Raw genomic sequence first — 21,728 nt, forward strand, 5'->3', positions numbered from 1 at the left:
AGATGGCAGCCCACCAGGCTCCCCCGTCCCTGGGATTCTCCAGGCAAGAACACTGGAGTGGGTTGCCATTTCCTTCTCCAATGCATGAAACTGAAAAGTGAAAGTGAAGTCACTCAGTCGTGTCCGACTCTTAGCGACCCCAAGGACTGTAGCCTACCAGGCTCCTCCATCCATGGGATTCTCCAGGCAAGAGTACTGGAGTGGGGTGCCCTTGTCTGGCAGGCTATAATTCCTGGAGTTGCAAAGAGTTGGACACCACTGAGTGACTAAGAATGCATGCAAGGATGGGCCTAGAGAATATTAAACTTCAGTGAAGTAAGTCAGACAAAAACAAAAATGATAAAAGTGAACTTCTTTACAAAACGTAAATAGACTCTCAGATAGAGAAAACAAACTTATGATTACCAAAGGGGAAATTCAAAGAGAGGTAAATTGGAAATTTGGGATTAACAGATATAGCCTATTATAGATAAAATAGATAAGCAAGAAGATCCTACTGTACAACACAGGGAACTATACTCAGTATCTTGTAATAACCTATAACCAAAAACAAGCTTAAAGAGACTATATATATATATATATATATTCAGCTGCCACAAAGTCACTTCAGTCGTGTCCGACTCTGTGCGACCCCATAGATGGCAGTCCACCAGGCTCCCCTGTCCCTGGAATTCTCCAGGCAAGAACACAGGAGTGGGTTGCCATTTCCTTCTCCAATGCATGAAAGTGAAAAGTGAAAGTGAAGTCGCTCAGTCGTGTCCGACTCTTAGCGACCCCAGGGACTGCAGCCTACTAGGCTACTCTGTCCATGGGATTTTCCAGGCAAGAGTACTGGAGTGGGGTGCCATTGCCTTCTCCGATATATATTCAGATATATGTGTATATATATGCACACATACATATATATAAACACAGTTTGCTGTATACCTGAATCATTGTAAATCAGCTATACTTCAATTCAAAAATAATAATACTAACAATAAAGTGTTCCATGGCTTACAGAAAATCTGAAAAACACTGCCTCAAGCTGGTGTAGCTGGTGAACATGAAATTATACTGTGTAGCATATGCTTTGTCCAGGGCTTTCTACCTTCTAAAGTACAGCCAGTAGTTCAGCGGGACCTCTCTACACTAAGGAAATGAAACTTCCTCTCCGTTCTCTCAGGTTCTGTCTCCCTTTTGATTGACATACATTGCTCCAAAATATCCTATTTCCTTCTCAGGAAAGGAGGTCTTACTTAACTGAAGGACATATATCAATTATGTGAAATATTTTTAAACTTCATCATACCATGGTTCAGTCTTCACACTTTGCCTAAGTATTTCTAAGGATCTTACCCTGGTGAGATACTTCACAGCAATGCTAAGATGAAGCCAGGGGCAACCAGATGAATTTCCTGTTAGCTAGACATCTCTTCCCTCTCTAGCCAGTCATAAAGACGTAAGTGGCAGTAGAGTACACAAAAACTGAAAAACTATGGATTTAGCTAGGCCAGTTCTAGACTTCTGAAACCCTGAAGCTATCTTTACAATTATATCAGCTGTGATGAACAGGAAATAAAACTGAATAACAGTGGCTTACACAAGAGAAAACGGTATTTTTTTTTTCTCTCCCCAAGAGTCTAGATTATCAAGCTAAGTCTACTGTAATGCTCAGAAGTATTAGGTACTCAAGTTCCTTAGGACTTCTATCGCAAGGTCATGTCATTTTTCAGAATGGCTACTTTATTCACATTTCTATCCATAGGAAAGAGAAAATGGGAGGAAAGAACATGTCTTTTTCATTTTAAAGAAACTTCTTGGAAGTTGCAGTCAGTACTTCTTCTTACATCCCCTTGGCCTAAACTTAGCCACAAGAAAGCTGAGAAATACAGTCTTTTTCCCAAGTGGTGATGTACCAACTTAAAAGTTGGGATTTTCTTACTGCCCTCTTCCTACCTCCGTAGCCTCCCCTTGCTCTCTGCTCACCCCCTCTCCTCTGAGCTCTGCTTCATGGACCCACTCCTAGTCCTTGAACAGATTCGAGTCCCATCCAACCTAATGTTTTTCATGTGCTCTTCTCTGGATCACTCTCCCCCTGCACATCCCACTCTTCTAACCTATTCAGTTCAGTTCAGTTCAGTTCAGTCGTTCAGTCATGTCTGACTCTTTGCTATCCCATGGCCTGCAGCACGCCAGGCCTCCCTGTCCATCACCAACTCCTGGAGTTTACTCAAACTCATGCCCATTGATTGAGTCAGTGATGCCATCCAACCATCTCATCCTCTGTCATCCCTTTCTCCTCCCACCTTCATCTTTCCCAGCATCAGGGTCTTTTCAAATGAGTCAGTTCTTTGAATCAGGTGGCCAAAGTATTGCAGTTTCAGCATCAGTCCTTCCAATGAATATTCAGGATTGATCTCCTTTAGGATGGACTGGTTGGATCTCCTTGCAGTCCAAGGGACTCTCAAGAGTCTTCTCCAACACCACAGTTCAAAAGCATCAATTCTTCTAACCTATTCAATTTTCGTTTATTCTTCAGGTCTGACTTGAACCCACACTCCCAGCCCTAATCAGGGTCCAGTGCGCCACTACACAATCTCAGAGGAGTGTGTGCTTCTCATTTGCACCTATCACAGTCACATTTTGACATTTTTTGTGAGACTATTTGATTCATGGTTAGCTTCCCCTTTAGAAAGTAAGTCAGTTTGTCTATCGTTCACTCTTTACCCTAGTATTCCTAGTGTCTCTTGCTTATTATCAGTACTTAGAAAATGCCCAACAAATAAGAGTTAATTCCTTTAAAATTTTATGCTTTACAAACATGGTGTGAGCATTCCTGAAAAACTATTTATGCTACAGACAGCATATATTATTAATTATAAATTTTTTTCCATTACACCTGCCTAAATGATGGTTTTATACAAAATAAAAATAAAACATAAATTTTTCTTTCTTTATAATCTGGAAAGTCCAAGTCATTTGAGGAGGATGGTATTTATATTGGTGAATTTAGGGGTGGGAGAGTGGAGGGTGTTGTTTTATTTCTATTTTTTCAGTTTTCGTGAGAGCTTGAGGACCAGGTAATCTCTCAGTCACTCCCAACTTCATGTGTATCCAGCATTACATTTTTGCATTGATTCATCCTTGACTTTATTTCTTGAATATACTCTGCTCGTAGTAGCAGCCTTGCTTTAGCATTTGAGCCAATCGGATCTAATTTTAACAATATAGATGACAGTTTTGGTCCTCTACCTTGAAGAATCCCCTATCTGCAGCTTTATTGAGAAAAAAAAAAAACCCTGGGGTGCAGTCACTAGCACTCACTGCTTAAGAGTTGACGTGGAATTGATTCAGGGAATCAAGGTTGCACAACTCCCACATTGATCTGTCGTAGAATTCAGTCACATCTTTCTGTATCTCCTTGGCTAGAAATAGCCATGGAAAAGGAAATGGCTATGAGAGAGAAAAGAATCACATCAACTGTATCACCAGTGTTTTCTAATTATCATCCGCTACATGACTCCATTGTTAAATGCCTTTTTCTCACATGTTATTCTTACAATATTGAGATGATAGTAGTAGTTCATATTTATTGAGTGTTTACTATATGCCAGGCAAAACAGTAGGTTAATCTAATAACATAAAACTAAATACAGCAGAGCCCGCTGTGTTTGAAATTCACTGTGTCCAGAAGATATGTGTATTTACAAACAGTACACAGAATACTCTACCCATAAGTCGGTTGAAGATTCAACTCATAAGCCTTTTGCTTGAGTGCTTTCCTTCCACATTCAAATCTTGACATATATCATCGTTACCCTCTCTCTTCACTTGGGTTTCAGATAATTAACTAAGCTACCTCCTTAGGTTTCCAGTGATTTGTTTCTTAACTGTATTTCCCTCCCAAAGGTTGATTAGGTAAGAAACTAATACACTGTAAGCAACCCACAGCTGCTAGCTTTTTGCAGCCTTCCCCATGTTTTCTCTTGCCTCCAAGGCCCCATACATTCTGTTTCCTCTGTCTGAAACCCACAACTTCATTCTGCCTGGAAAATTCTGAACCATCCACCAGACCTCAATTTTCACCTCTCTCTAAATCCAGGTATGCAACAAGTGCTCCTATTGTATAACATTAATCAAACTACATTATAAAATTTCAATTTATTTTTCTGCATTTCTCAATGGACTACAAGCCTTAAAACAGTCTTCTATTGGCTTTATTTTTCACAAAATGCAGATAAAATAAATATCTGTCAAATACATATATATATATAATATATATATATAAATACTTCTACTATTTAGCTCAGTTCCAGGCAATGACTAAGGAGATATATCTTCAACATAGCTTAAGGACCAGCTCTAAGTTTCCCAGTTCTCAAGCATAAACATTTTGCATCACAGATTCTTCTGTTCTTCAAAAGCAACTGCTACCCAAATGAATATAAAGAAACACATTCACCTACACAAATCCCCAAATAAATAAACACTTCAAGGTTCCTTTCCCATCAAATGTATCTTTAATAACTAACTGATGGAAAGATCGGAAAAATGATGGTAGACGTTTTATTTTTTAATTAACTTATTTATTTTAATTGAAAGATAATTACTTCACAATATTGTGATGGTTTTTGCCATACATCAACCAACTTGAATAAGCCACAGGTATACATGTGTCTCCCCCATCCTGAACCCCCTGCCACCTCCCACCCCACCCTATCCCTCTGGGTTGTCCCAGAGCACTGGCTCTGGGTGCCCTGCTTCATGCATCGAATTTGCATTGGCCACCTATTTTATATATGACAATATACATGTTTCTGTGCTATTCCTTCAAATCATCCCACTCTCACACTCTTCCGCTGAGGCCAAAAGTCTGTTCTTTACATCTGTGTCTCCTCTGCTGCCCTGCATGTAGGATCGTCATTACCACGTTTCTAAATTCCATATGTATGTGCTAATATACAGTATCTGTCTTTCTATTTCTGACTTACTGCACTCTGTATATGTTCCAGTTTCATCCACCTCATTAGGACTGACTCAAATGCATTCCTTTTTATAGCTGAGTAATATTCTATTGTGTAAATGTATATGGTAGACTTTTTAATGTGAGAATTTATCCAAAGCAATGGTTAGACTGATCATGCTTCTTAACTGCTCCAAACTTTCAGTGGTGCCCTAATATCTGTAAATCTGTAAGACCTGTGTGTTTGAGGCTGGCATTCAAGGCTATCCACAGTCTTGCTCCTTCCTAACTTCCAAGCCCCTTCTTCTCAACTTTTCCATGTTCTATATTCTAGGCAAGTTAAGTTGTTATTTTCCATATTAGCCCGATATGTGTAATCTTTGGGGTCATAATGATGGTATCTAATCCTCAGAGAGTCTTTATTATGGGCTAGACTCTCTTCTAAGTCCTTTCCATGTGTTAATCATTTAATTCTTACAGCAACACTTTTGGGCAGATGTTATGATCCCCGTGCTGGAATGAGGTAGTTGACACACCCTGATCAAGATCAGACAGCTAATAGGCTGCAATGCCTACCTGCAATGCCATAACTCCAGTCCATGTGCTTGGTAGTTTTGTTCATAGTAGGCCTTTAATACATATTTTTGGAAATTTGAAGGAGAAAGAGGCAATTGATTAAAAAAAAAAAAAAGTAGGTGGCAAATGGGTTATTCTGTGATATTTTATATTTCTCTTTTTAAATGTCAGATTCAAAGCCAAGGAAGACACGTGTCTAAGTAAAAGAAATTCTAATAAACTGAGAACTTCCTCAGACTTTATTTCTTGATGACTCTGTGCTATTCCCCTCCCACCATTGCCCCCCTCAGTCTTTGAGGCAAAGATGTACTCATTCTTCAGGATGGAGTTGAAATGTCACTTCCTGGCAAACTTTGCCTGAAGCTCCTCATGTAACAACACACAATGATTAAGAATGTTCCTTCTGTCCCCTCAGGCGCTCTTGCCTGACTGTTACAGAGCTCATCTCATAGTGTGGATGGCTGTTACTTGACTTCTCATTAAGCTGGGAGTACCGTGTCCTTCATCTTTATGTGGCTGGAGGCACATAAAGTCACCCTCTCCCCATACCCGTAGTCCCCAGTCAGAGGAGACTCCCCTGCTGATGCTCCCATCCCTTAGTGACAAAAAAGTCACCGTTCGACATTCCGCTGTCAGTCACTGACTCCCCGGCCAGTCAGGGCAGGCTTCTCACCACTGTTTCTCCCTCAGTATCAGTTCAGACTTTACTGTCTCTGAGAACAAAATTAACGTTTGTTTCTGGAAGGTGTTGTTGACTTTATAGTTGAGCCAGTAAAGGAATCAGCAGGCCTGCCATTTTCCTGGGGGAATGTTAGGACAGAAACTCATGTCTGCTGGACTGCTCCCCACAAGGGAGCCAGAGCCCACCTCACCCCACAACTACATCCACCACCTTCCCCCAAAGGTAAGCTTTCCCTGAGATGTTGCACAGGCTGGGGGTTGAGGAGCGGGTAGTAAAATTTTCAGACTGAAAAGCCTGCTTTTAAAAGGATAGTTTTTATGGAAACATGATCTAAAAATAAAAACTAAAACACTCTGAGGGTAGGCGAGCCTCCTCTGGCAGATAAGGTTGATTGGGTGGTGCTGACACTTTGAGAATCTTCCTTCTGAGAGTCAAGGCAAAGCACCGTTGAGCGAAAGGGTCTCTTCAACTTTGTAATTCCCTCTGCCTTCACCCTGTGATTCAGACCCTCCTAACCTCACTGCATTCCCATGTCCATGGCAGCATTACTCACAATAGTTCTAGATATGGAAACAACCTAAACATAAATCGACAGATGAATGGATAAAGAAGATTTGGTGTATCGGTTCAGTTCGGTTCAGTCACTCAGTCGTGTCCAACTCTTTGCGACCCCATGAATCACAGCACGCCAGGCCTCCCTGTCCATCACCAACTCCCGGAGTTTAATCAAACTCATGTCCATCGAGTCAGTGATGCCATCCAGCCATCTCATCCTCTGTCGTCCCCTTCTCATCCTGCCCCCAATCCCTCCCAGCAACAGTCTTTTCCAATGAGTCAACTCTTCGAATGAGGTGGCCAAAGTATTGGAGTTTCAGCCTCAACATCAGTCCTTCCAATGAACACCCAGGACTGATCTCCTTTAGGATGGACTGGTTGGATCTCCTTGCAGTCCAAGGGACTCTCAAGAGTCTTCTCCAACACCACAGTTCAAAAGCATCAATTCTTCAGTGCTCAGCTTTCTTCACAGTCCAACTCTCACATCCATACATGACCACTGGAAAAACCATAGCCTTGGCTAGACGGACCTTTGCTGGCAGATTTGCTGTATATACACAGTGAAATAGTATTCAACCATGAGGAAGAAGGAAATCCTGCCACTTGGGACAACATGGATGGACCTTGAGGGTAATATTCTAAGTGAAATAAGTCAGAGTAAGACAGATATTGCATGGTATCACTTGCATGTGGAATCTAAAATAATGAAGTCAAACTCATACAACAGAAAGTAGAAAAGCAGTTGTCGGGGACTGGGGAGAAGGAAGGGGAGAAAAATAGGAGAGAGGTTAGTAAAAGGTACAAACTCAGCTGTAAGATGAATAAGGCCCGAAGATCTAGTGAAAAGCATGAAGACTGATGTAGATAACACTGTATTGTATAACTGAAAACTGCTAAGAGAATAAAATTTAAATGTTCTCTGAATGGTATTAACTCGATGGGGGGAATCCTTTCATAATGTATACATGTATATTAAATCACCTTGATGTATACTTTAGGTATCTTACAATTTTATATTAAACCTCAATGAAGCTGACAAAAATAAAATTTATAAATAATTTAAAAATATATATATATTTTTGAAGTATAGTTGACTTACAATGTTTCAGGTACACAACAAGTATATTATTTTTGAAGTTATTTTCCGTTATAGGTTATTATGAGATATTAACTATGGTTCACTATGCTATACAGTAAACCTTTGCTGCATATCTAGGTTTTTAATTAGAAATCTAGCATTCTGTTCATACTAAGTCAAACAAATGGAATCAAAATGTCATAAACTTTTTAGTTAGGCAAAAATTGATGTTTTCTAATATATATATTATACTTATTATTTATATATATGTAGACAAAAGCTTTTCTACTATGTTTAATAAAGGCTTTAGAAAGAACATTAAAAAAAAAAAGAAGAGATGGAGAAATTGGAAAACCTAAACTCAATTAAACGGGAGCACTGAATATGAAATAGAAAAAATGAAACTAGATAAAAGTAAAAGATCATCATATAGTGCAGTTGTTTTTAAACATGACAAGGCAAACTTTTTCTTTTTTTAAAGAGATTGTGTGATGATTTTTAAGAGAGCTTTTAGCTTCAAACTCTGATATCTAAATATAAAATAACTAACCTCCAAGTTTAACAAGAATAGAAAGAAAAAAAGAAATTTCTGATCTCATGTAATGTTTTAGGAATGCTAAATTAAGAGAGTTGTCAGAGGAAATGAGTTTGTTCCCCAGTCTATGGTGAGCTCCAGTGCAGAAGTGTTGTTCAGTCTCCCAGCTATGTCCGACTCTTTGTGACCCTATGGACTTCAGCACGCCAGGCCTCTCTGTCTCTCACCATCTCCCCAAAATTTGCCCAAGTTCACGTCCACTGCATCAGTAATGCCATCCAGCCATCTCATCCTCTGACTCCCTCTTCTCCTTTTGTGCTCAATCTTTCCCAGCATCAGGGACTTTTCCAGAGTTAGCTGTTTGCATCAGATGACCAAAATACTGTAGTTTAAGCTTCAGCATCAGTCCTTCCAATGAGTATTCAGGGTTGATTTCCCTTAAGATTGACTGGTTTGATTTTGCTGTCCAAGGGACTCTCAGGAGTTCTCCACCACCATAGTACAAAGGCATCGATTCTTCAGCTCTCCGCCTTCTTTATAGTCCAGCTCTCACAACCATAGAGGTGTTAGCAATGCACTAAATACATGGGAGGAATATTCTAAGGCAGGTATCTTAACAGTAGAGTAATACCAAAATTTCAGATTTCCCCAAAGGAAAAGCAAGCACAACAGTCTGAAAAAGAAAGATTGGATATAGAAAAATACCATTGAGACATTTATTCAATAAATGTTTGGTACTAACACAAAACCCTAAAGAAATATATCTGCTATTCTTACGAAAGTCAAAGATCTAAAAACGTAGACACTTTCTTTATGTGTATGTGTGCTTAGTCAGTCAGTTGTGTCTGACTTTTTGTGACCCCACGGACTGCAGCCACCAGGCTCCTCTGCCCATGGGATTTCCCAGGCAAGAATACGGGAGTGGGTTGCCATTTCCTTCCCCAGGGTATCTTCCTGACCCAGGGATCAAGCCTGCATCTCCTGTGTCTCCTGCACTGCAGGCATATTCTTTTACCCACTGAGCCATCAGGAAGCCCTCACTTTTATTACATTTAAGAAAAATATACTGAAAGGGAGGCTTTTAGTCACATGGTTGAGAACCAGGCTTTAGGCAGTGTTGTCCAATACAAGCTTCTGTGATTATGGAAGATTATGGATTATGGAATATAGCTGTGCACTCCAATGTGGTAGCCCCTGGCCACATGTGGCTAGTGGCCACTTAAAATATAGTTAATGTGATTCAGAAGCTGAACTTTAAATTTTAATTAATTTAAATAGCCACTTATGTTTGTTTGCTAGCATATTAGACATCCCAATTCTATAGTCATGTTGACTTATGTTCGAATCCCAGTTGTGCCTTTTTATAATCCATGTAACCTGAGGGAAAACAATAAAACTTTCTAAGCTTTCAGAGTCTTCAGGTAGAAAATGCAGACATTAATGACACTCACTCTTTGGGGAATGTTGACGGTTAAATGAGATAATGTAGATAATAGAGTTATCTGCTTAACAGAGTGCCTAGTACCAATTGAATGCTCAATAAGTATTACCAAATTATTAATGAATATCAAGACATGATAAGAATATGAGATATAAATCCAATTGAAATAAAAGAAAAATTGTCATCTTAATAATGGAAGAGTTGTTCTTTGCCCTATTGCCATATCTTATTTTCTTCATAGCATTACCACTCTCTAGAAATCATATTATTGATTTGTTCATTTACACAGTTTTTATGTTTACCTTGCAAGAACATGAAGTCCATGAAGGTGGCTTGTTCATCAATGTCACTGTTTTTAATAAGTCCAGTATCTTGACAAGCACCTAGCCCATAATCAGTACTTTATGAGCTGAGTAGATTAATGACTAAACAAACTAACCTAATCTCAGACTCTCCCAGGAACCTGCTTATCAAAAGAGAAAAGACACCTTTTTCCCATATAGATAGTTTATAGGGGATGATTAATAATGGGTATATGGTGATTTTATAAAATAGTATGGATTAATTAAATCAAAGTTAATGCTACTTTTTTAATAAGATTTAGAACTTCAACTCTCTGGATTGTTTTATTACATAGTTACTCAAGAATTGCTGAGTGCTTTAAAGTACTACATATAAAATTTGCAAATAAAAATGATATTCCATCAAAATTAATTGCCTTTATTTTTGCTAAACTTGTTTTTAAAGAAAATTCAGTCAAAATATGAAGATGTTTTCCTGAAAATAAAGTTCAATTAACATAAACAAAATGGAGATAATACACTTTTATTCACTTATTTGTTTCAAATGCATTTCGCATGATTTAGTATTCACTGAAAGTACAGTCTAAACATTTTTTTAAAAACATTTAAATCATCTCTAATTTGCAGTACCACCACAGTTAAAATATATTAAGTTAATAAAGTTATAATTTACATAATATCACTGACACCAAAGTATACTAATATAAACTGAACTAGATTATAATTTGCTCAGCAGAAAGCTCCACCAATTGCCAGAGTAGTATTCTGAACAGTGATTGACATGTAGCAATCAGAAATACAGTCAGGATTTATAGTCTCAAAGGATCTATAATCTAATATTTCAGATCCAGGTGGGAAAAAAATGAGAAAACACTCTGCTACAGTTAAGAAAAATGGTATCTTTGGTTTGCTTACTTTGCTCCTGTTTTAAATCATTAGATATGACCATCACATCTAAGGACAAAGAAGTGAATAAGTTTACATCAGATATTCAAATACAAAGTAATAATTCTTATTATAGCTAAATATTACACAGTATTTACCATCTGTTCAACATTGTTACAAGACTTTGTATAAAAAGCATACTGTCCTTCCGTCCACTGGTCAGACAACACAAAAACATTTCCAAATGAAACTCATTACCTTTCCCACAAACCTGCAAATCGCTTGAGTTATTTTCTTAACTATTATTTATTGTTACCAATGTACTCTCTTTAAGGACAACTTTAAAATCAAAATATGGAGACTCAAAACAGATTATTTTATTTTTTATTTTCTATTTATTCATTTGGCCACACCCCTCAACATGCATGTGGCATCTTAGTTTCCTGACCAGGGATCAAATCCTTGCCCCCTGCTGTGGAAGCTCAGAGTCTTAATCACTGGACCATGAGGGAAGACTCAAAACAGATTATTTTAATATTGGATATGTTGAAAATATATGCATGGAAAATAACATAGTTAAAATGCAGCTTTACTTTTGGGTCCCCATCCTCTCTTTAAAACACATTCAGCTGAGCTAAATGTTAAATATCCAGTCTCATATAATAGTTGGAACTCCAAATTTTAATCAGTTTCCAAATAATTTTTTGTTAATTCTTCTTCCCCCAGTTCTGGCTTCAGGCTGGATGTCTGCAATGAGCAAGTCACCTGGGTCGCTTCTTTTTGATTTGTTCCTGTTGCTTCTCCACCTGCCAGATGGGTAGCTCCTGGATTTCTGGGCCTGGTTCAGAGAAGGGAGGAAGGGAAAGGAAAAGAAGGAACTAACTCATGCCAGGCTAGCCCCTGGTCCAGGAAGGCAAAGGCAGTGCCCCCTCTCTGGGGTGATGGGGCTTTAGTGGATTCCTCAATGCTTTACCATCATGCCCCTACCTCCTCCCATTCCCTTGACCCAGAGGAATCATTTATCTTCCCAGTAGTCACTTACAACTCCTCTCTCACGTGAACCTCCAGGCTCCTTCTGCTAAGGACTCCTCCCCATGTCAGGCCTATCAGACAGATGTGGAACTCACACTGGATTGTTGACCTGCAACCCACATCTGGGGAGACCCTCAGGCACCTCCACCCTGACAATGGCTTGGAAATAGGCCAAGCTGTAAAGCAGGAGCCACTACCACCGAAGCGATTCATCAGCCTTCATCCTTTCTCCAGACGCTCTGGGCAAGAATCAGACCCCAGGGTGTGGTTCCCTTAGCTTCTCAGACAGGAGACAGGCACCGTCTATTTATTTGGCAGTCAGCCAATCCCCAGTAGCTAAACTGCCTAGCTGACCTGAAACTCACCGAAAATACATGAGAGATTCCAACAGAGATCAGAAGAGCTACCCAACGAGTCTAGTCTGAATTGTCGACCAATGGGGGTTGGATGGTTACTCGGAAATAGATAATGAATACCAAGTGACCAAGTTCTCACCAGTACCATGTGAGCAGAACTGAAACCCACATGTTTGGTTTCACTAGCTTTCTCCTTTTTTTGGTGTCCTTCAGTCACTAGTCGTGTCCAACTCTTTGGACTGCAGCATGCCAGGCTTCCCTATCCTTCCCCATCTCCCGGAGTTTGCTCAAACTCCTGTCCATTGAGTCGGTGATGCCATCCAATCATCTTATCCTCTGTCGCCCCCTTCTCCTCTTGCCCTCAACCTTTCCCAGCATCAGAGGCTTTTCCAATGAGTCAGCTCTTTGCATCAGGTGGCCAAATTATTGGAGCTTCAGCTTCAGCATCATTCCTTCCAATGAATATTCAGGGTTGATTTCCTCTAGGATTGACTGGTTTGATTAACTATAAATAATTTAGGAATCAAATTCTTGCCATCTTGATGCTTGGGATCCTCTAGGATAGTGGTTCTCAAACCTGTTGTCTCAGAACCCCCTCATACTCTTTTTTTCCTCTTTCTTTTTTATTTTTTAATTATGAAAGTATGATAACACATTTATAGGAGACTTGGAAATGCAGAATAAAGTTACCTATAGTTTCACTATATATTAGAATTATTTTTTAAGACTTTTGGTTGGAGTTTAAATAGTAAACTCTCAAAAATTATTAGAATGAATATACAGAAAAGTAGAAGGGTATAGTAGACCTGCAAACCACTATGAACCAATTCAACATAACTAAGATTTATACAATTTTCACACAACAGTGGGATACAAATTCTATTCAAGTTCCATAGACTATAAACTAGGACATACTGGACCATATCCAGGGACATAAAACAAGGTGCAAAAATTACATGCTCTAAAGATATGTAAATAATACAGTCTGTTCTTTTATTCCCTTTTTTTTTGGGGGGGGTGTTTTATTCCCTTTATACTCTTAAAAAATCACTGAGAACCCATGAAAACCCTAAACATTGACAACACCAAATACTGGCAAAGATGTGAAGTATCAGTGCACCCCAGGAGGCAATGTTCCTCTACCTTAAAAATCCCAGGGCCAGTGACTTTCTTAGTGGTCCAGTGGTTAAGATTCCACACTTCCATTGCAACAGGCATGGGTTCAATCCCTGGAGGGAGAACTAAGAACCTACATGCTGTGCTGCACAGCAAAAATAAAAAATAGAAATCCCAAGACCAGATGTCAGACAACAAGGGGCCATCCCTGTAGCTTCAAACCCCCCCAAAGTCATTCAAATGAGCCAATTCTAAGGTGTTTCTCCTGCTCTGCCAATATAGTAGGCAAAAGTAACAGCAGCTTTATCCGCTATTAGCTCAACACAGTGAAAAAGACAAATAACAACTGAATATTATTATTAAAATAGTTTTGACCTCTCAGACCCTCAAGAGTATCTTAGAGAATTTCAGGAGTCTGCTGTCCTGGAATTCTCTCTACATCTGCATGGTCCAGGTTAAAAAGTGTAAAGTGAAGTCATTCAGTTGTGTCTGACTCTTTGTGATCCCATGGACTGCAGCCTGCCAGACTCCTCTGTCCATGGGGTTTTCCAGGCAATACTGGAGTGGAGTACCATCCAGGTTAGGTGACCTCCATAGTCAGCCTCTTTAAGGAGAAAGCTAGCCATGCCAAACGTGTAGGTGTCACTTCTGCTCACAAGATATTGGCAAGAACTTGGTCACTTGGTGTTCAGCTATTTCTTTCTTAATGTTTATTTTTATTTATTTATTTGACTGTGCTGGGTCTTAGCTGTGGCACACAGATCTTCGATCTTCTAGTTGTGACATGCAGGAACTTTAGCTGCAGCATGCACACTCTTAGTTGCAGCATGTGGGATCCAGTTCCCTGGCCAGGGATCAAACCCAGGCCCCCTGCATTGGGAGTGTGAATCAGCCAGTGGGCCACCAGGGAAGTCCCCATTAGTTTTTTCTGAGTAACCATCCAATCCCCATTGGTTGATAATTTGGGCTAGACTCGTTGGGCAGCTCTTCTGGTCTCTGTTGGAATCTCTCATGCATTTTTGGTCAGTTTCAGGTCAGCTAGGCAATTTTGCTACCAGGGATTGGCTGACTGCCATGTGAAGGGATGATGTGACTAGTCATGTGTCATTCACCATTCAGCATGCTAGCCCAGGCTTGTTCACAAACAGCAGCAAAATTCCAAGACTGAGTGATGAACTGACAAAATATCATACCCACTGCATTCTATTAACCATAGCAAGTCATAAGGCCAGCTCATACTCAAAGGGTGGAGAAATAGACTCTACATATTGAAAAGAGAAGCAACAAAGTCACATTGCAAAGAGTATGGAAGCAGCAAAGAGAATCATTGCAACCAGTCTTCAAGAACTCTACCACACATGGCTAAAGCTAACCACCAAGGAAAGTGAGAGTCTTCAATTGCAGCCATAAGTTTATGAGTGTGTGTGTGTGTGTGTGTGTGTGTGTGTGTTGCTCAGTTGTGTCCAACTCTTCGCGACCCCATGAACTGTAGCCCACCAGGCTCGTCTGTCCATGGAATTCTCCAGACAAGAATACTGGAGTGGGTAGCCATTTCCTTCTGCAGGGAATCTTCCCAACCCAGAGATTGAACCCAGGTCTCCTGCATTGCAGGCAGATTCTTTACCATCTGAACCAACAGGGAAGTCCTAAGCTAAAGAAAAGCAAGCTAGGAACACCTGCTCTTGCAGATGTCAAGACAAATAGAATGGACGAGAAGCCAGAAACAAACCTACACACATGTTGAAACTCAGTTATAAATTAGTGTGTATTCTATATCTGTGGAAAACTAAGGACTAAAGACCTCAATGTGAAAGCCAAAACAATTCTACAAGGCAGTAGAGAATATCCTTACAATCTGGAAGAAAAGAAGTGTCTTTTGTCTAAGACCCAAAGTTACCATAAGCAGGGAGAAAATGCCACATTTGACTATACTAAAATTTGGACCTTCTGTTCATCAAAAGACACTATAAAGAGCACAATAAGGTGAGCCAGTGTGGAAAGGGGAGAGGAATCAGTAATTACATGACAAGAACAGAACAGCAAGGCAGAAGTGGCTAAAACTGGCCAAAGAACCATAAACTGGAAGGGAATTTCTGTAATGCAAATAACTAATAAAAGGATATTATCTGGAATTCATGAAAAACTACTACAAAGAAAAAATGAAAAAAGGGCATAAGCATTTCAGAGAAGAGAAAACAATTGTGATGAATAAATATATAAAAAGATGTCCAGACTCACTCATAATAAGGGCAAAAATTGAACCCAGATGGCATTTTGTGCCTCTCTGATCTTGCAAATACTAAAGTATCTGACATGCCAAATGTCTTCAGAGTGAAAGTATTTAGCCTCAGAAAGAGTTGTGGAAAACAACTTGACCAAACATAATAAAGTTGTACATGGCACACTCTCTAGCCCAGCAATTTCCCTCCTAGGTCCACGCATTACAGAAAGTCATGAGGAGCCATATACAATATTCATAGAAATATTGTTCATATGAGCAAATGCTAGGGAAAAAACAAATATCTAAACAATATGTAAGCAGATATATAAATTATACTTTCATATTTTGGAATTCTATATACAGTACTTAAAAGTGAATGACTCAACAGAAAGAATTTCAAAAAATGATGTTAACCACATTAATAATAACAAAAGACAAAGCAAATCATAAAAAAAAATATGGCACGATTTCTATTGTGATAAAAATATAGCCCAAGCCAAACAGCATATTGTCTTAGGAGTTCATTCTGTCGCCAACTTGACTGAAGCTATGAACTACAAGTCCCAGAGTTTCCTTCCTTCTATGGTTTGAGGTTAGCCTTGGTTAAAAGAGGAACTTGAGCAATACATTGGAGGCAGAGGAGAAGCTGCAGACATTTTCTTTTTTTTAATGCTTCCTGTAAAGTTTATTTGCAGCCATTGTGTGTGTGTGTGTGTGTGTGTGTTTTACAATTTTTGAAGGTTACACTCCACTCACTGTTATTATTACAAAATACTGGCTATATTCCCTTGAAGCCTATCTTATAACCAATAGTTTGTGCCTTTCACTCCCTCTCCCTTATATTGTATCTCCCCAGACCCCTACTACTCCCCTCTGGTATGTTCTCTATATTTGTGAGTCTATTTCTTTTTTGTTATTCACTACTTTGTTGTATTTTTTAGATTTCACATATAAGTGATATCAAATAGTATTCATCTTTCTCTGTCTGACTTATTTCACTTAGCATAATGCCCTCGAAGTCTATCTGTGTTTCTGCAAATGGCAAGACTTCATGCTTTTTTTTTTATGGCTGAGTAGTATCCACTGTGTATAGAAAGGTGTGGGCAGTCAGATGTGGTGGGCAGAGTAGAGGTGCCAAGGAGTGCCAGCTGAACTTCCTCTCCTCATCCCTCAGCCCCTTTTCCCCACTGCTGGCTTTGGACCAAGACAGTGGGCAATGGCCCCCAGAGGGCAGCGGTGCAGAGGCGGTCACTTCTACAGTCCCCTCCAGCTCCCTCTTTGTGGCCCCACCCCACTGCTGGAAGGGCTTCCCTGGTGGCTCAGAAAAATGGTAAAGAATCTGCCTGCAATGCAGGAGACCAGGGTTTGATCACTGGGTGGGGACGATCCCCTGGAGAAGGGCATGACAACGCACTCCAGTATTGTTGCCTAGAGAATTCCATGGACAGAGGAGCCTGGTGGGCTACAGTCCATGGGGTCACAAAGAGTCAGACACGCCTGAGTGACTAACACGCTTTCTATGGCTGGGGGACATGTTTCAACACTTAGATTCCCCTGCAGGTCTGTCTCGTCCAAGACCGCGATGCCTCAGGAGGCAGCCTAGTGTTTTTTTCTGCACTTCTCCCATGGTCCCCTGCAGATTTTCACTGAAAGATCTCAGGTATAATTCCGATAAGAAACCCCTCATCCCACATCGCTCACAGTGGCTCTGCTTTCCTGACGAGACCCTAACTGATAGAGTGAAAACTATACAGACGAGCACAGAGACACCTTACACAAAATTCAAGGTACTGGTTTTCTCTTGGTGGGTGGGTGTATAGTAGGAGGACAGCATTAAGGAAGGGTACCTGGTGGGTGGGTGTGTAGTGGGAGGACACCATTAAGGAGAGGCACACAGGGGACTTCTGAGGCACTGGTATGTTCTTTTTTCTAAGATATGTGGTGGGTACATGAGTATTCATTTCTTTAGCATTATTAAATTGCACAAAATATATACTCCTGTATGTGATACAATTTATAATTAAAAGTTAGAAATAAAAAAGCTAAAGTGAGAGGTTTCAAGCCAGAGGGTCCCAATCTTTAGGGAAAGTTAAGATGCTTTAAAGGGGAAGGAGAACACAAATCTCATGACTCAAAGAGAAAGGCAGTGGTGTTAGCTCCCGTGACAAGGTCTCTGTGCAGAGAGAGGTAAAAAAGGCAGTCAGATCCAGAGGCCTGGAAGGTGAGATGAGAGACTCAGGGTGCAATGAATATTCATTGCATGTATATTGGTTCTGCTGGATACTGACTTGAGCTATATTACTTTGGGCAAATTGATTTAGGGCACTGCGACTTAGTAGAAATCTAGATGATAAGAAGATGGGACCTCCAAGAAAAGAAATCCAAACCTGGATTCCAGAAGAATGTATCTGCATCTCAAATAGAGACAGACAATCCAGGGAGTGTGTCCTTGAGACAACAATAAACTGCTACTGCCTAAACAGCCACCAAAAAGCCAGGTTAAGGAGGAGGGATGAAAAGAAACCAGGAGATGTTTGACAACAGTGTTTTTGGAAAATATTTCATGGACACTTGCTCAGAATTAAAATTCCACAACGTTTATATACTACTGTATGATGGAACATCTTAATGTAGCAAAATGCTACTAACTCTGTGTACTGTAGTTTATCTATGTTAATTGAGGACTGATAAAATCTGAAACCACAATCTGTGATAAAGATGGAAAATAAGGTTTTGAAAAATGTACTTTTGCAAATCCAGAAAATGAAATGGCCACAGGATGGCAGTAAAAGGTAAGAGATAAGGCTAGCCCATGTAGTTTACTAACCCTTAGCAGCAGCCCTTAAGTGTTTTAAAGATATATAAAACTTCCAGTGTTTACAGAATATAACCTGTAAACTATTATTAAAACTTGGTGTACAAACAAACAAAAATATCCTAAATACTGGAGTTCTTTGACTAAAATTTGTTTCTTCAAGTAACATTTTACTTGCCCAATTTATGATCATGACATCATATAGATACTGTGCTTCCTATACCTGTATCTTCAAGTGTGAACTAATATTATTACAAATAAATTATAAAGTAATTCAGTTATATTTTAAAGGACATTAATAAGCAAAAGGCAAGATTTCCATCTTGCTTTCCCTTGAGTTCTCATTGCTTGATACTCTTCCTCTGCCCTTATCTCATTTCCAATCAAAGTCATTGATCATCTCAAAAAATATTTTTAAGGACTTCCCTTGTGGCTCAGCTGGTAAAGCATCCACCTGCAATGTGGGAGACCTGGGTTCAATCCCTCAGTTGGGAAGATCCCCTGGAGAAGGGAAAGGCTACCCACTCCAGTACTCTGGCCTGGAGAATTCCATGGACTGAATAAGTCCATGGGGTCGCAGAGTGGGACATGACTGAGTGACTTTTACTTTCACTTTTTCTGTTCACTTTGAAAATGATCCTTGAATTCAAAATCTTGTTTCCAGTGATCTTCTTGGTGAATTCTTCACACTCATAAATGTAAACAGAACTCACTAATATACTTCCAATTTTAACTTCAACAGCTATCACTTCAAAGTGAATGGGCAAATAGCCAATGAAGGAGTTTTAATACAAGTGCAGTCTCATCAAAGGGATATCAAGTATATGTTGTATGTGTCAAACATATTCTGGATTTCAGAGATTTAGTATGAAAAAAATGAATATAAAATGTATCAATATTTTGTATATTGAAATAGAAACTATAATATTTTATATATATCAGATTAAATAAAAACATAATTTTAAAAAATTTAAAGGAATATCAAGGATAACCGTGATTAAGAGAATCACGCATTATGGGGCAAAACTTTGGAGCATCATGCATATTCACTAATTTGTTCTACATTAATCCGTTCACGTGTGCAAGGTACCAGGCAGTATAATATGTGCTGGATATCACAGCAGGAGATAGACATTGCCCTCAAGGAACTTACAGTCCAGTTGGGCCAACAGACAGACAGATAGGCAGATGCCATGCAGATGACCACTGCTAAGGGTGGAAGTCAAAACACAATAATGGATGGTATGGGGAGGGAGGAGGGAGGAGGGTTCAGGATGGGGAGCACATGTATACCTGTGATGGATTCATTTTGATATTTGGCAAAACTAATACAATTATGTAAAGTTTAAAAATAAAATAAAATTAAAAAAAAGAAAACACAATAAGCGCTAGAAGCTGAATCTGTGAAAGTGAGGATTTGGGTCAGTTTTGTTCAGTACCTCAGAGCAGGAATGGCAGCATAATTTACGAGGCCCAGTACAAAATGAAAATATGGGGCTTCTTGTTTATAAAAAAAGAAAAAATGTTAAGAATTTCAAAACAGCAACAGCAGGGCCTGCAGCCAAATGCGGGGCTCTGCTGAGCTCAGAGCTTATGAAGCCACTCTGGTCCAGGCCTTAACCTGTGCCCGGCATCCAGTAGGCTTTCACTAAATATTTGTGACAAAAAGAGGGGACTGGACTTGCTAAATCAGCCAAGATTCCCGGAGCCCTTCTAGTTAGGTTGAGATGGGAAGGTCAATACCCCCAGGGAGCAGTGTCGAAGACAAAGCACACGTGTGAAGCCCCACAGCAAGAGGGAGCACCTGGCTCATGGGGGGACTGGGGGTCATAAAATCAATTGAGTAAGTATTAATCTGGGCTTCCCAGGTGGCACCAATGGTAAAGAACCTGAGAACCTGCCTACCAATGCAAGAGACATAAGACCCAAGGGTTTGATCCTTGGGAAGGACCCTCCTCCAAGGGAAGACCCCCTGGAGGCAGGCATGGCAATCCATTCCATTATTCTTGCCTGGAGAATCCCATGGACAGAGGAGCCCGGCAGGGTCGCAAAGAGTCGGACAAACTTAGCACATCGCCCAGATTACCCCCACATTGTTAAGGAAGAAAAGAAAAAAGAAGGGGAAATACTTAGTGTATATCTGCCATTTTTTTCCATAAAATTTTCTCTGTTATATCCTGTCTATGTGTGCATGTCTGTATACTGCATCACAATGCAAAATACTGAAAATTATTTACTGGGTTAAGGTCAAAAAGGCATCAAAGGCCCTAGGCTACAGCAGAGGAGAAGGAGTCTGGGGTGAGCAAGAAAGCGCAAGGGGGAGATGGGGACAGTGAATTTCAGATGAGCCTGGAAAAGTAGCAGGATTAAGTTCAAGCAGGGCCTTGCACACCTTATTAAAAATTTAGATGCCATTCGGATGGCATTAAGAAGTCACTAAAACTTTTAAAACGAGAGTGATGTCATCAGATTGCGCTCACAAATTAGCTGCCATTTGGAATGAATTCTGCATGCTGCAAACCTTGATTGCCTTCCAGTAGCCCTGAGAATAAAACACTAAATCTTCCCCTGGTTTACAGGGTCCTTCTAGATTTGAGACTGAGACCAGACCTCACTGGGACTGACTCCCGGCTAACTCTCTTAACCCCAAAATGCCAGTCCTCTCCTTTCTCCTGGGTACCATTTAGCCTCTCCCTGGCTGTGCTAGAAGCCTTCTTGTTCCTCTGCCCTCTGCTGGGCCTCTACTTGGTGAATTCCTCCTCATCTTTCTGGCCTCAGGTTAAAGACCCTCTGGGCATCTTGGGCTGCCTTTCTCTGAGCTCCCACTTTCCCTTCCCCTGGAATAAAATCCTGGAAGCCCTTATCGTGCTGAACATTTGAATTATTTCTCATTTAAAAACTCTGTTACCACTAGGCTATAACCTACAGAGGCAGAGACTGTCTGAGGGGCTTCACTGCAGCATCTAACTAGTGAGCAGCCTGAAGGGACATGGATGACATACAGTAAGCTCTGAGCGGACATAAACACGTGGAAGAAAACACAACTCCTGGAAGCATGGCTTACTATCAAAAACTGTTACAACAATGCATGAGATCAAAGAGAGGAGCGATGGAGAGGAATGGGCAGCTGCAAGAGCTCTTGGAGATGTACAGTTGTACAATGTACAATACATTCTCATGTTCAGTCAT

Source organism: Bison bison, unplaced genomic scaffold (assembly GCF_000754665.1).
Source record: "Bison bison bison isolate TAMUID 2011002044 unplaced genomic scaffold, Bison_UMD1.0 scf7180017864263, whole genome shotgun sequence".
In the NCBI taxonomy this organism is placed as follows: domain Eukaryota; kingdom Metazoa; phylum Chordata; class Mammalia; order Artiodactyla; family Bovidae; genus Bison; species Bison bison.